The sequence below is a fragment of the Dermochelys coriacea genome, chromosome 11 (assembly GCF_009764565.3).
Source record: "Dermochelys coriacea isolate rDerCor1 chromosome 11, rDerCor1.pri.v4, whole genome shotgun sequence".
Lineage (NCBI taxonomy): Eukaryota > Metazoa > Chordata > Testudines > Dermochelyidae > Dermochelys > Dermochelys coriacea.
This window is the reverse complement of record NC_050078.2, coordinates 37,393,783-37,408,199: the sequence shown is the minus strand read 5'-3', so window position 1 is coordinate 37,408,199 and position 14,417 is coordinate 37,393,783. Positions and strand designations below refer to the sequence as shown.

Sequence of the window (14,417 nt, the reverse complement as noted above, 5' to 3'; positions counted from 1 at the left end):
ATATAGTGTGTGTATATATACTATAGTATATAAAAATATGAGAGAGTCAGTAAAGAGTTTTGGCATGAGAGGTACTCCAGTATACAAATGGAAAATATTACTATTGAACTGTATAGCTGGAAAGCAAGTGCAGATGTTAGGGACTCCAAAAGTGTCAATGTGGAATGAGATGAATAAAGTGGTATTTCTTGTAGCGGAAAAATGCTCCTAAATTGATCACACATCTCTTAGGAATTGAAATCAGAGACCTCAGAGTGTCTGTAGGACACAGAACAACCATTCAAACATTTAAAAATAACCGAACAGGTTAAATAGTTTTCTAAAATATCTAAGCAGGCGAAAAGTAGCTATATCATCTGCTATGCCCATAAAAAAGTAAATCTGAAATTTTTGTAAATTTGAAAAAGAAATTGGTATATGGATAGTTAAAGGACTTGAAATGAGATTAGACTTAACTGTAGTGTGTTTAAAAAAAAAGTCTGATCCTGTTTCAAGTGAAGAGAGAGAAAAAGAAGCTATGGGTGATGAATTTATGCTTTTTTATTAGCACAATTTGTATTTATTTGTGTGTTGCTAGGGGGTAGGACCAGCCTTGTGAACTTGTTTGTGCAGTAATTCTTACTTTCAAGCTTGTGTGTTAGGCATTTCAGTATCTGTGTTGAATCAATTTCACAAATGTAGGCCCTGGGCTATACAGAAGAGCTTTTGAAAAAAGTCGTTATTGCTTTTACCACTGATGATGCATCGATTATACTGAACCATAAATCTGTGTTGCCTGATGCTGCAGAACCACTTCCCTGATGTCATTGTTTGGCATCAAATGACTTACTGCTTGGAGTTTGAAATATCATCACTATACTTTCTGGAATAGTTTTCATGGATCATGTATGACATTCACTCTCCAAAAACCAATGTCATTTAATGCATTTATTGTGATTTATTATGGTTTCTGAAATGTGCTAGCCAGTTCACAAAAACTAGTTCAGATGTGGTTCTTGCCCACCCAGCATACCATCTAAATTCAACATACCACAAGAACTGAAAGTCATAAACAATGAATGGGTGAATAAATGAAATAAATAAAAGAGGAGAAGGGGGATATTAAAGTCACTTGGTTACTCAGCAAGGCATCTATGCATCTTGATGGTTCCATTAACAGTTTTTTAATCTTTACTTCTCATAGGCAAGACTGCAGAAGTACATTTTTATGCAGTAGATTTGAATGGAGTGAGGGAGGTGGGTTATTGAAGGGCATGTCAGACACGATAGGCAGCAGCAAAGAAAGGTACAGAAGCATTTCTGGTCAGGTGTCACTGGTCTCGAATCTAGGCCTGTTGTATTGCCAAGCGAGAGCCTTATCCTCTGCACCACCACACTGCAAGGTCAGTGGAGGGAAGTGCTTTATCCTACAGTTATGTGCACAGTGATGTGATTTAAGAAAGAACCTTTCAAAAACCAAGCCCTATTAATATTTACCAAAGTATAAAGTTTTCTATTGGGCAATGAACCATTAAAAACAGTGAAGGTGATTCCCTACTTTCATGTAATAAACATGTCATTTAACACTCATTCTGTTGCTATTTATTTGACTAATTCTCTCACCATTACCAAAATTACACGTCACTCTTCACATTAGCAGTAAGGTTGACTCAGAAGAGGCAGTGATGCAGTGAGATTCAAATGATGTCAGGAAACACTTTGTTTCTCAATGCAGGATATTGTTAACTTGCCAATAATAGATCAGCACCATTCTGCCACACCACAAGCCAATTTATAGCTTTACAAACACTATCTCACAACAAGTACTACCAGGTATTATAAATAATGTGCTGCAGAAAAGAGTGTGGAAAAGAGTGAGAGAAGTTATAAAGAGTAAAAATAAATAAAATACAAACTTGTGGCAAATATCCTATGCATTAACTGATTAAATCTGTATGGCCCACTTGAAACTTGAAAACATTCGTTTTGGCTGCAATAGAGGGAATACTATGGCAGGTTATGCTCTTCCTGGAGTATTTTTGATCATGCCACTGTGTTCACTTGTCCATTGAGTTTATTGGAAACCTAATAAACAAGACAGCCAACTTTGGGTCATCACTAAAAGCCCTTCCACTCTTTTTTCTGTTTGTAGAGTTCTTTCTTCAAAGAGCACAACAAATTAAAATAGTTTATGAAACTTTTTAGGTGATGTACATTTACCCAGCTAAAATAAGTGAAACTTAAAAAACAAAAAACCCAAACAAATGAAAACAAACTTTAAAATATAGATACCCAAGCTCCAATTCTGATGCTGATATGCTTAAAGGTGTGAGTGCTTTAAAGAGGTTATAAGATATTCAGAGAATACTATTCAACTTATTTTGATCACTGTCTGTCTTCCACTGTGCTGCTTTGACCATCAGTGTTGATTCTGTTTCTCTCACTGACTTCCCTGGTACTTTTAGTCTCTAGCTTGCTTTTGTGTTGACTCTACAGCTCTTTCTGATTTTTTTTTCATTCCTGTTGTCTTGCTGTGCAGTGGGTGAGTAGTCTTTACATCTTGCATTATTCAGATTACAAGTAAAGAGTTCTTACAATCTGTACATATCCTTGGCAGAATCTACAAATTATTATTGCATTCTTTCTGACAATAACTTACATTCACATAGAACCTTTCATCCCAAAGGATTACATCATAGTTTACTTACATAGTATCTTTATTACCAAAGTGCTGGATAAGAACAAAGCATACTACAAACTGACATATGGTCTATAGGCTAGATCTTTGGGTCCAGCTGATCTGCACTTTGTACAGGGCCTGGAGAGGGTATGTTGTGGGGAAATAGTCTATAAGCAAGATTTCTGTTCCCTTGATCCTTGGCCCAGCTGGAAGCTGAATCAAACTGGTTCTTGAGTGATCAGTTTACTTGGGCTATATAGGGACCAAGATTTGGCCCGCTGTCTATTAGCTTTCTTATTCTGTGTTTCTAGACTCCTGCAACATGTGTGGAGCATTAAGTAAACATATTTAGACTTTTCTTGATCTATGTTACCTAGTTTTCCCTGCCTACACTGGCTTATCCTGACTGTATATCTCATTTTCCCTTTTCTGTACAGCATTAAGGTGTCAGTCAGGAGTGACGGAAGGAATGGAAAGAATCACATGAGTTAGAGTAAAGGGATATATATATATAATCAGTGGAGCCAAAGGAAAGCTGCAAAAATGCTCACTTTTACTTATTAAATCTGTAAGTCATATGTGATGTCTGATCATACATCTTGTATTTATAATGCTCCCAAAAGATTATTATATAAGATGACTTTTTAGTAAAGAAATATGCAAAGTCTGTTAAATTAATTCAGCCACCTACTGAATATTCTGTGTTTGTACTATAAATGAAAATCTGTATTTCAGTGTTCTATCTACTAACCTTATACAACCGCAGAATTAAAGAAAACTTTCATACTGAAAGGAACTAGAATGTAGGATATTTTTCTGAGGTTCTCTTGGTCTTATTGTTTTATTTATTTTGTTTTATTAAAAGCTTATTTCTGCCACACAGCCCAGTCTCTTCTCCTGTTTGGTCCTGCCATGAAGTCATAATCCTACATCTGTGATGTCACAATCTGTTGCGAAGAGATATGACAAATACAACTTTGTTACATCAGAATCAAATTTGAAAAGAAAGACTGTAAGGAAAGAAACAGAGCTGGTGGAACATAAAATATGCTGTTGCGTTGAAGCTGGAATGTTTCACAGAGATGTTACAGTTTTAACAAAGATGTTATCAAAAAGGGATGGCTAAGGCACTGGTCTGGAATGCGTGTTCATTCTGTGCACTGAAGGAGATGGGGTCATGTGGAAAATTTTTTATCGTCATGTAATTAAAAACACTGTCAAAATGCATCATTATCAACAAGGGGGCTGTGAAAAATGGCATTTTCTAATTTTTTAGTGCTTGACTTTGCAACCTAAATAACATTATTTTAACATAATATTTTTCCATGTACTTTCCTAGGGTGTGTTTTTAGGAAAAAGGTAAAAACAAATTCTATCACATGTAGCTGCAGCAACTACTCCATCCTGCATCATGAGCAGGGTTTGCATCCCGAACTTTCAGCAACGCAGAAAAGACTGCTACCCTTTGAGCTACAGGACTCAGTACTTCAGCTGATAACAGAAAGCTGTTATCTCAAAGCAGGGGATATGTACTCCTGGGTCAGGGGGAGTAGTCAGCAGTGGGGATCCAGCTTTTTCACCCCACATCTCTGAAAGTTGGAAGAACTCCAGTCCCATGTGGTTACCCCTAGGGAGGCAGGAATGGGCTGTTGGGGCCAACTGATGAGCCCAGGGAGGCTTACTGCTGCCCAATTTTACTGAGGAATGGAAGTGAGAGAAGGAAAATTGTAACCTGTAATAACTTTTTATCTTAGCCCTGGTCTAAACTACAAGTTTAGGTCGAATTTAGCGCATTAGATCGATTCAACCCTGCACCCGACCACATGATGAAGCCATTTTTGTCGACTTAAAGGGCTCTTAAAATCGATTTCTATACTCCTCCCCGACGAGGGGATTAGCACTGAAATTGACATTGCCAGGTCAAATTTGGGGTAGTGTGGACGCAATTTGACAATATTGGCCTCCGGGAGCTATCCCAGAGTGCTCCATTGTGACCGCTCTGGACAGCACTTTCAATTCAGATGCACTAGCCAGGTACACAGGAAAAGCCCCGGGAACTTTTGAATTTCATTTCCTGTTTGGCCAGTGTGGCGAGCTGATCAGCACAGGTGACCATGCAGAGCTCATCAGCACAGGTGACCATGCAGGCCCAAAATCGCAAAAGATCTCCAGCATGGACCAAAAGGGAGGTACTGGATCTGATCGCTGTATGGGAAGACGAATCCATGCTATTAGAACTCTGTTCCAAAAGACAAAATGCCAAAATATTTGCAAAAATCTCCAAGGGCATGATGGACAGAGGCTACAACAGGGACACGCAGCAGTGTCATGTGAAAATTAAGGACCTCAGGCAAACCTACCAAAGAGGCAAATGGCTGCTCCGGGTCAAAGCCCCAGACATGCCGGTTCTATGATGAGCTGAATGCAATTCTAGGGGTGGCCCCTACTAGTACCCCACCCCTGTCGGTGGACAGCTGCAAAGGGGGAGTCTCATGCAACAGACATGAGGATTTTGGGGATGAGGAAGATGAGGAGGAGGATGATAGCGCACAGCAGGCAAGCGGAGAAACCATTCTCCCTGACAGCCAGGAACTGTTTATCACCCTGGACCCCAATACCCTCCCAACCCTCCCAAGGCAGGCTCCTGGACCATGAAGCCGGAGAAGGCACTTCTGGTGAGTGTACCTTTGTAAATATAATACATGGTTTAAAAGCAAGCATATTTAATTATTAATTTGCCCTGAAGACTTGGAATGCAATCGCGGCCAGTACAGCCCCTTCTTCTAATTGGCCAACCAACGGATGCTTGGTATGGGAAAGGAGGGTGCTGCTGTTTGAAACCATTCCCACATGTTATGAAGGTTGAAGACGCTGAAAGACTGTGGCTTACCATGGCTGCCTGCAAGCCGAATTCTGTTGCCCGGCCCTGCGTGTGTGATCTCTCACACCAAACAGGCAGGCCCTCAATATAAGAGACAAAATGCGACCTTGTACCGAAAGCACACGAGCTATGTAATGTTAACAGCTTGGTTCACTGTGAAAGAGTCTACCCATTGTTCTCTAAAATGTCTTTTTAAAGACTGATGTCCCTTTTTTTCCTCCCACAGCTGCAAATGTTTCCATGCTCCCCCTATCATCTCCATCCCAGAGGCTAGCACAGATAAGAAGGTGAAAAAAATGCACTCGCAATGAAATGTTCTCTGAGCTCATGCAATCCTCCCGCACTGAAAGAGCTCAGCAGAATGCGTGGAAGCAAACAATGGCAGAGTACAGGAAAGCAGAAAATGAACACGAAGACAGGAAGGATGAGCAAGATGAGAGGTGGTGGGAGCAAGATGAGAGGTTGCGGCAGTGTGATGAGAGAAAGCAGGATGCAATGCTGGGGCTACTGGGGGATCAAACTGATATGCTTTGGCATATGGTTGAGGTGCAGGAAAGGCACAGACCGCCGCTGGAGCCCCTGTGTAACTGCCCACCCTCCTCCCCAAGTTCCAGAGCCTCCTCATCCAGACGCCCAAGAATGTGGGGGGGCCCTCTGGGCACCCAACCACTCCAACCCAGAGGACTGCCTAAGCAACAGAAGGCTGGCGTTCAATAAGTTTTTAAGTGCAGTGTAGCCTTGTCCTTCCCTCCTCCCCTCATCCACCATCCCACCCTGTGCTTCCCTCCTCTCCCACCCCTCCCGGGCTACCTTGGCAGTTATCCCCCTATTTGTGTAATGAATTAATAAAGAATGCATGATTTTGAAACAACAATGACTTTATTGCCTGTGCAAGCGGTGATCGAAGGGGGGAGGGCGATTGACTTACAGGGAAGTACAGTGAACCGAGGGGGCGGGTTTTCATCAAGGAGATACAAACAGAACTGTCACATCATAGCCTGGCCAGTCATGAAACTGGTTTTCAAAGCTTCTCTGATGCGCAGCACGCCCTGCTGTGCTCTTCTAATCACCCTGGTGTCTGGCTGTGCGTAATCAGTGGCCAGGCGATTTGCCTCAATCTCCCACCCCGCCATAAACATCTCCCCCTTACTCTCACAGATATTGTGGAGCACACAGCAAGCAGCAATAACAATGGGAATATTGGTTTTGCTGAGGTCTAACCAAGTCAATAAACTGCGCTTTTAAACATCCAAATGCACATTCAACCACCATTCTGCACTTGCTCAGCCTATAGTTGAACAGCTCCTTACTGCTGTCCAGGGTGCCTGTGTATGGCTTGATGAGTCATGGCATTAAGGGGTAGGCTGGATCCCCAAGGAGAACTATAGGCATTTCAACATCCCCAGCAGTTTTTTTCTGGTCTGCGAAGTAAGTCCATTCCTGCAGCTGTCCAAACAGACCACAGTTCCTGAAGATGCGAGTGTCATGCACCTTTCCCGGCCATCCCACGTTGATGTTGGTGAAACGTCCCTGGTGATCCACCAGTGCTTGCAGCACCATTGAAAAGTTTACATACTGGCTGCCAAGGTGGTCCGGTCCCAAGATAGGGATATGCTTTCCGTCTATTGCCCCACCACAGTTAGGGAATCCCATTGCAGCAAAGCCATCCACTATGACCTGCACATTTTTCAGAGTCACTACCCTTGATAGCAGCAGCTCAGTGATTGTGTTGGCTACTTGGATCACAGCAGCCCCCACAGTAGATTTGCCCACTCCAAATTGATTCCCGACTGATCGGTAGCTGTCTGGCATTGCAAGCTTCTAGACGGCTATCGCCACTCGCTTCTCAACTGTGAGGGCTGCTCTCGTCTTGGTATTCTTGTGCTTCAGGACAGGGGAAAGCAAGTCACAAAGTTCCATGAAAGTGCCCTTACGCATGCAAAAGTTTCGTAGCCACTGGGAATCCATCCGAGACCTGCAACACTATACAGTCCCACCAGTCTGTGCTTGTTTCCCGGGCCCAGAATCGGCATTCCATGGCATGAGCCTGCCCTATTGCTACCAGGATGTCCAAATTGCCGGGGCCATGCTTTGAGAGAAGTCTGTGTCCATGTCCTCATCACTCTCGTCAGAGCGCTGCTGTCACTTCCTCACCTGCTTTTGCAGGGTCTGGTTCTGCACATACTGCAGGATAATGTGCAAGGTGTTTACAATGCTCATAACTGCCGCGGTGATCTGAGCGGGCTCAATGCTTCCCGTGGTATGGCATCTGCAGGAGAGCAGAGTGACAGTGGAAGCGGTGGCTAAAGACGGATATCATGAGAATAGGCATTTGTAGAGAATGAGGAGAGGATCTGTGAGGTGGATTCAGGAGAGCAGAGTTGCAGCAGAAGCGGTGGAGGACAACGGGTTAGCACTGGGCACATTTCCCGAGGAAGAACACATGTACCCAGGAGCCCATGACAGACAACATGGAGAAATTTGCTTTTGAGACAATAGCAGCAGAGCAGAGCTGCAGCAGAAGCAGTGTATGACGTCGGTTAGCAGTCCTACTGCACCGTCTGCTGCCAGCAGCACCCAGGACACAACAGCGGTAGTGTCGGTGAGCTGAGCTGAGCGGGCTGCACGCTTGCCATGGTATGGCGTCTGTGCTGAAAAAAGGCGTGAAATGATTGTCTACCATTGCTTTCACAGGGGGCGGGGCGACTGACGACATGTACCCAAAACCACCCGCGGCAATGTTTTTGCCCCATCAGGCATTGGGAGCTTAACCCAGAATTCCGGTGGGCAGCAGAGACTGTGGGAACTGTGGGATAGCTACCCACAGTGCACCACTCCATAAGTCGATGCTAGCCATGGAAGTGAGGATGCACTCCGCCGACTTAATGCGCTTCGTGTGGCCATACGCAATCGACTGTATAAAATCGATTTCTAAAAATCAACTTCTATAATATCGACCTAATTTCATAGTATAGACATACCCTTAGCAAAAGCTAAATGGATTTCATGGAATGACAAAGCACTTCTTTAGTCTGAAAGTGAACCCCCTGCCACATATCAAAGGCTGCTGCAAACAGTGGAGGTATGAGACCTTCTCAAAGAAATGGTTGCAAGAATCCTTTATAATGGAAAGTGTAAGGCAACCCAAATATAGGAGTCACTACTAGCTCCTCCAGAATATGTATGTACACAAACACAAATGATCAAGTGTACTATTAGTTTAAAATCTGTTCTGTCCTCTATCTGTGGATGAACATTTGCATGGAAATGGATGGAATTAATTTCTGTCTCTAACCTCTATTATCTCTATCACTCTGTGTGTCACATATGTAAATACACACTTTTATTTTAAATGAGCAGTCTTGTTAAACTGAAACACCAAAACTATTGGCTGATATTTAAAATTATATAAAAATGTCTAGGGAGTTTGGGCAGGAGCTTCCTGTTAAAAATCAATATAAATCAATATAGTACAATTTTGATTATTATCAACTGATAATGTGATAGCCATTTTAATGCAGCTATTTTAACAGCACATTGATTTCAAATGTAACAATAATGTAATTATTACATACATTCATTATGAAATATATTTGTCTTCCACTGATTCTTTTTTCTTTTTCTTCAAGTATCACTTCAGACCTAAAAACTCTCCTGTCTATTAGGTCAATACCTGTCTATCTCTTTATACCAAGTATCACTGTCATTCATCAGACTTTTGAGTAATTCTCAAAAGAGAACTGTTCCTTTAGTGGAGTATAAAACTAAATGGAAATTCTCCAACAGAAAGTGACACTTGTACTATTATATATTTTAACATAGCAATTTTTTAAGGAAAAGCCATAACATGGATATTGAGAAAATGGGAAAGAATAATGGAAATGGTTTAAAAAAGAAGTCAGGCAATTATTTTACTAAAAAAATAATTATTTTCCCATTTTAGACCCAATAACTAGAACCGTGTTTGAACTATACTAACAAAGGGCAAATGTGAATATAGTAGTTGCCATGCTTGAGCTGACTTGTAAACCCATCCTAAATCTCCATATTTTTGAGTCTTCAGAGACAAATTTTTCCCGAGTATCTTGGAAGGATTAAAGCTTTCACTGAGAGTTCAATGACCTGACTCTTTGTATTGTTGCAGAGTTTTGCTTTTTCTTTTTTCCGGTGTAGACCAGATCTTAACTTAGTTCCTGAGAATTGCCATGTCAGAAAATGGTTGTACTGTTTACCATCACGTCCACTTACCTAAAAATCATGGATATTTTGTTGTCAGGAAGAGCACCAAATCCATAACACTGGGGTAAATTGCAGTCTTACCTATGGTTAATTATTTCATGTTTTCTTTTATGCTTCAATTACTACAGCAGTTGTAAATACAGCTTCAGTATTTATATTGCCCTTCTGTGCCATACTGTTCTCTATTTGTTATTAAACTACAGTTGTTTTAACTATTATCAGAAAAGCACAAGATTTCTCATATCAGTGAAAGCTTCTGTTTCTTTATGACAAGTAAATAAATCATGCATGATATTCACAGCGTAGGAAGAGTTATGTGTTGTATTTGCACCCCAAGTATTCAAGATTCTTTTCTATTTAACACATCAAATAAAAATAATTTATGTCACATACAGTAATTTTAGTTAACCATAAAACCACATTCCATACAGATGAAAAGAAATTTTTTAGGTGTCCTCCAACTCAGCTCCTGGTTAAGCCTGGATTTTTGTTTCTCCCCTGGTGTCCCCCACAAAGGAAATACTAGTATATTACAAACAATAATAATCTAGGAAATTCCCAAAAGCTTCTCTTCAAAACATAGTAAATAAATACCAATCCTTGCTACGAAGAGTAACTTGAAAATCATCAGAGCCAGGAATATGTTTAGTATACAGTTTGCTTGAAAATATCAAAATCCTTGTAATGCATCAGCTTCACTTCTGTAACATTATGTAAATCAAATGGCATTTCTTCAAGGACCTAGTTCACTAAGATGCACGCACTAAGGTATTTATTTAGAGAAATATAATGTTTCCTTCGGAAATTCCAGGATTTCAGGTTTATCTAATACCCTCTTTATTTTTCTTCTACTCACCATAATGAGTTTATATACAGACAGTTGTATGCAGCCGTAGTCTGTGCCTCTCCTTCTTTACTTTGCCTTGCTGTTGCTCTCTTATTAGCTGTAGCTATGCAGTCCTTTTAGATACAATGTGACAGGAATTGTGTTAGGTTTGCATTAAGCACAAATGCATATTTTGCACTTGCGATCTGCTTCATGTGTAACACCCTCATTCCTTCCAGTCATTCATTCCAGGGGAGGAATGACACCAGGTTTTCGGAGCTATTCTTGCTTTTCTCCCAGAATACTCAGGAAAGAAAGACTTCGTGATCTCCATGCAAACTACCAGCCTGCCTGCTGCCAATACTGCCTGCTCTTTCCAGTGATGACATTCAGCCTTGCTCTACCACTCGGGATACAGCACTGATTCCTCATTATGTAAGGCAGTCTAGGTCAAGTGTAGGAGAGAGACTGCTGGCCTGAGCAAGCCAGTGGGATTGCTCCTTCAGCTTAATGCTTCATGGGGTATGGAAGTGGATTCTGACCTTTGCTACATCTTCTTGGGTAAATGTTTTTGCATGATTTAGTGGTAAATATGCTGTTTTTCTATGCAGATGACTGTCAGCCATGCTGTGAGATGCAGAGAGAAATTGCTAGGAAAAACCAGCTCTGTCAGCATGCTTGAATAAGCAGAGTAATCTTTCTTCTAGCCATCCCAGCTTTAAGGCACTTTGCAAATAAATAAATCATAAATTAGGGTTTGCTTAACAAACATCTTCTCTATCCATGTGGGGATTATTGTTGATTTGACTGATTAAACAATGAACAAAATCCATTTGCTTGGAGGTGTTGTGGGAAAGCATTATTAGATGTGGCTATTAGCTCTGAGAGATTTACTGCAGTTCTTGGCTGTTGTATTGCCTTTGCCTCACATTACAAATATGCTTCCTTCCCAAAAGAACTGCTTCATATTTTGTTTCCTTGCCTTCCTTGATTATTTTTAGTGACAACAGTTAAAGTCTGGAGGATATTCAGCTATCATTTGTTGTATGACTGCATGAATTTACACAACCATAATATACTGGAGGTGAATGCTGCAGACAAAACTACAGTTAGTGACTCCTCTGCAGAATGTCAGGGACAATAAACGCTGGCTAAACTTGCTTGAGGTTTTTGGTGCACCAGGGGAACGCAAATAAAATTGTTGAATTTACACTCATGTTGGAAAATGAACCAAAAAATACATGGAATGGATCTTATAGACTGCGATGTTCCTCCAGTGAGGGTTGTCAGGCGGTGAACAGAATGATCACTAATGGAATGCAGCAGTATAGGCCGTAGGAGGTAACAGCATAACATTGATACTGCAGTCTCGTGTAGGGAATTTCAAGACGGGTGGCTCACTTGTTAGGACAGTTACCATTTAATGAGGCAAATATAATAATTTGGAATTATTCTGGTATATTAGGAGCCCTTTATTCTACAGCTCAAGTGTGTGTACAGCACTATGGACAGCTACTAAGCACTGTTCAATAAAGTAAAGGAGTGGCACAACTGAATTAAAGGAGGTGGTAATTTGTAAACCTGAAGACTGTTTAAACTAAATATGAGTGGATGCGGTAGAGCTTCAGCCAGCATGTGTATCGACTTACTAAATTCTATTAGCTTACTACTAGGATCTTGGAAAAGAGGCTGTTTAATACCTAAACTTTAAAAAATATTCATGGACATACTATAGTATTTGTCTCTGTTAATGAGCATCTGAACATATTTGAAAAAACACATAAAGAATTATAGATTTTCCTACCATAGAAGGTATGGTATTAAACAACATTATGCTCTGATTTAGAGGATTTTATGGTTTAACAGTGGTACATTTGTTGATGAGAAAAATGCTGTTTGATTCTTTCTTGTATCTAAATAAGATGAAATATATACATTTCCTCCAGAACTAATTTTGATGGGGACAATCCCTTAAACATGCTCTGTCCCATTTTGCAAAATAATTATTCCTCACTGTTTTGAAAATAATCAGTTAATAGTTTCAGTGCAACACTGTGCTTGAAAGTGATAATGATAACTTCCATTATCATTAAGAGCTCTGTCTCCCCAGGCACAATGCTGTCAAACAATCAAGCTATCTGTTTATCATGGTCTCAGCTCACTAGTTACTATTTGTTAAATGAAAATCTTTCTTGTGATAACACATGATCAAGTTGTACTATATGGTATAATTTAACAGAAGTGCCAGGCTGACACCTTTTATTAATTACTTTGTGAAAGAAGAAGAAGTTAGAGTAAAAAAAAATACTTCTGACATAATGAAAACACCTTGTTTACTATACATAGTCCAGTTGTATAATATTTTAAAGGAGAATTCTGGAGTTCAATGTATGCAGCTGTTTCTTGAAAGCAAGCTACTAAAACAGTTGTAGTATGTATTGGTGTACGGATTTTTTAAATTTACCTTTACTGGTCTGATGAAAGTTTGTTAGCTTGCTTCTGCCTAAACCATTCTAAAAGAATTAGTGCATTGTGCCTGAGTACATAAAAAGGAGCCAGGGGATAGAATATTGTGAATATAATTTTTTGTATTGGTTCAAAGAATGTTAACAGCCTAATCTATTTAATTACACAAAGTCATTGATTTCTATTCTTTTAAATATATACCACTATTTGTTGAAATTGTATCGTTATAAATTCTCCTTTGTGCATCATTGCAGATGTTGTAGATTACAGTGCCGTTACAGTATCTCTTAGCCTGCCAAGGCTCAAATGCATGACTAAGATACAAAGGGTTAAATTCTGGGAGAGTGAGAAACTCATGTGCAGGCTGTGTGATCATATAAATATGGGGCTGAGGATTTAAATCCACTGCTCCAAACTGCAATATGTGATATGGAATTACTCCAAAATAGCTACTGCAGATTACGGATTGGGGTAGGGACTAATAGCCACTGTTCCCTCTTCATGTGTTTCTGTTGCCTGATGGAATTGCTCAGTTCATGGACATAGTGGCCACAACCCTGGCCTGTCTCACAGTATCCTTCCCCTTTCTACTCTTCATATCGTATAGATCAGGGTCCCCCTGTCCCACACAATAAAACCATTATGTACCTTCTGAAAATTGCACTAAAAAATTAGGAGCACAGAAGAAATACTATAGTATGTGTTCAAAAACCAGGGGCACAGCTGGGGAATCATTGAAAGACTTGCCAGAAACAGACAAGAGTGGAGGAGCTTCATCACTGCCCTAAACACCAAAGATGTAATGGTAACAGGATGATGATGTGGTTTACAATTATTTGGGAATAATTTATTTATCATAAACATCTTTGACAACAGTTTAATTATGATGTCAAACAATTTACAATATATGTGAGTATCATTTGTATAAAGACGAGTTTGGGTCTCAGATTGGGTCAGTCCAACACAACTGGGCAATTAAGATGTATGTATTGTGTATGCTGACAAAAATAATTCAAAATATACTTGCTAAATTAGAATTTACAAAAATAATATTGTATTAAGTTGCTAAAGTGAAGCTGTAAACAGCTTAATTTGACTGTATCTCACCTCACATATAAATGTATATTGTTCTATAGTGTTATGATTCAAAAACTTCAGACAGGCTTGGGCTTTTAAAAATCCAAAGCCTTTGAAATGCAGAACTGTCACTTTTCATTTGTGTTTAGTTCCATTAAAACATTCAAAATGTCACAAAATCTACTGAGTGCTGCTTTGCCATCCTAGGAACCCACCTTTGGTAAATTGTAGAGATGCTCTGTCTCCAGTACAAAAATAATTACCTCTCT

General features: G+C 40.1%; 1 protein-coding gene and 1 long non-coding RNA gene across 8 annotated transcripts in view; one reads left to right on the top strand and one right to left on the bottom strand.

Moving 5' to 3' along the window:
- The window catches only part of LOC122458105, a 169,871-nt gene extending 158,884 nt beyond the window's left edge, over nucleotides 1–10,987 (bottom strand). Inside the window, exon 1 of the long non-coding RNA XR_006277976.1 lies at nucleotides 10,636–10,987. This is a non-coding gene — a long non-coding RNA (uncharacterized LOC122458105). The remainder of the gene's footprint in view (nucleotides 1–10,635) is intronic.
- Nucleotides 10,988–10,993: 6 nt separating this feature from the next.
- The window catches only part of LOC119863438 (sodium channel protein type 1 subunit alpha), a 188,885-nt gene continuing 185,461 nt past the window's right edge, over nucleotides 10,994–14,417 (top strand). For 3 of the 7 annotated variants that reach the window (XM_038421912.2, XM_038421916.2, XM_038421911.2), the window contains exon 1: nucleotides 10,994–11,166. The gene's annotated coding sequence lies outside the window, so the exon portion shown is untranslated. The remainder of the gene's footprint in view (nucleotides 11,167–14,417) is intronic. The other 4 variants (XM_043505223.1, XM_043505220.1, XM_043505221.1 and 1 more) reach the window with 3 other exon arrangements.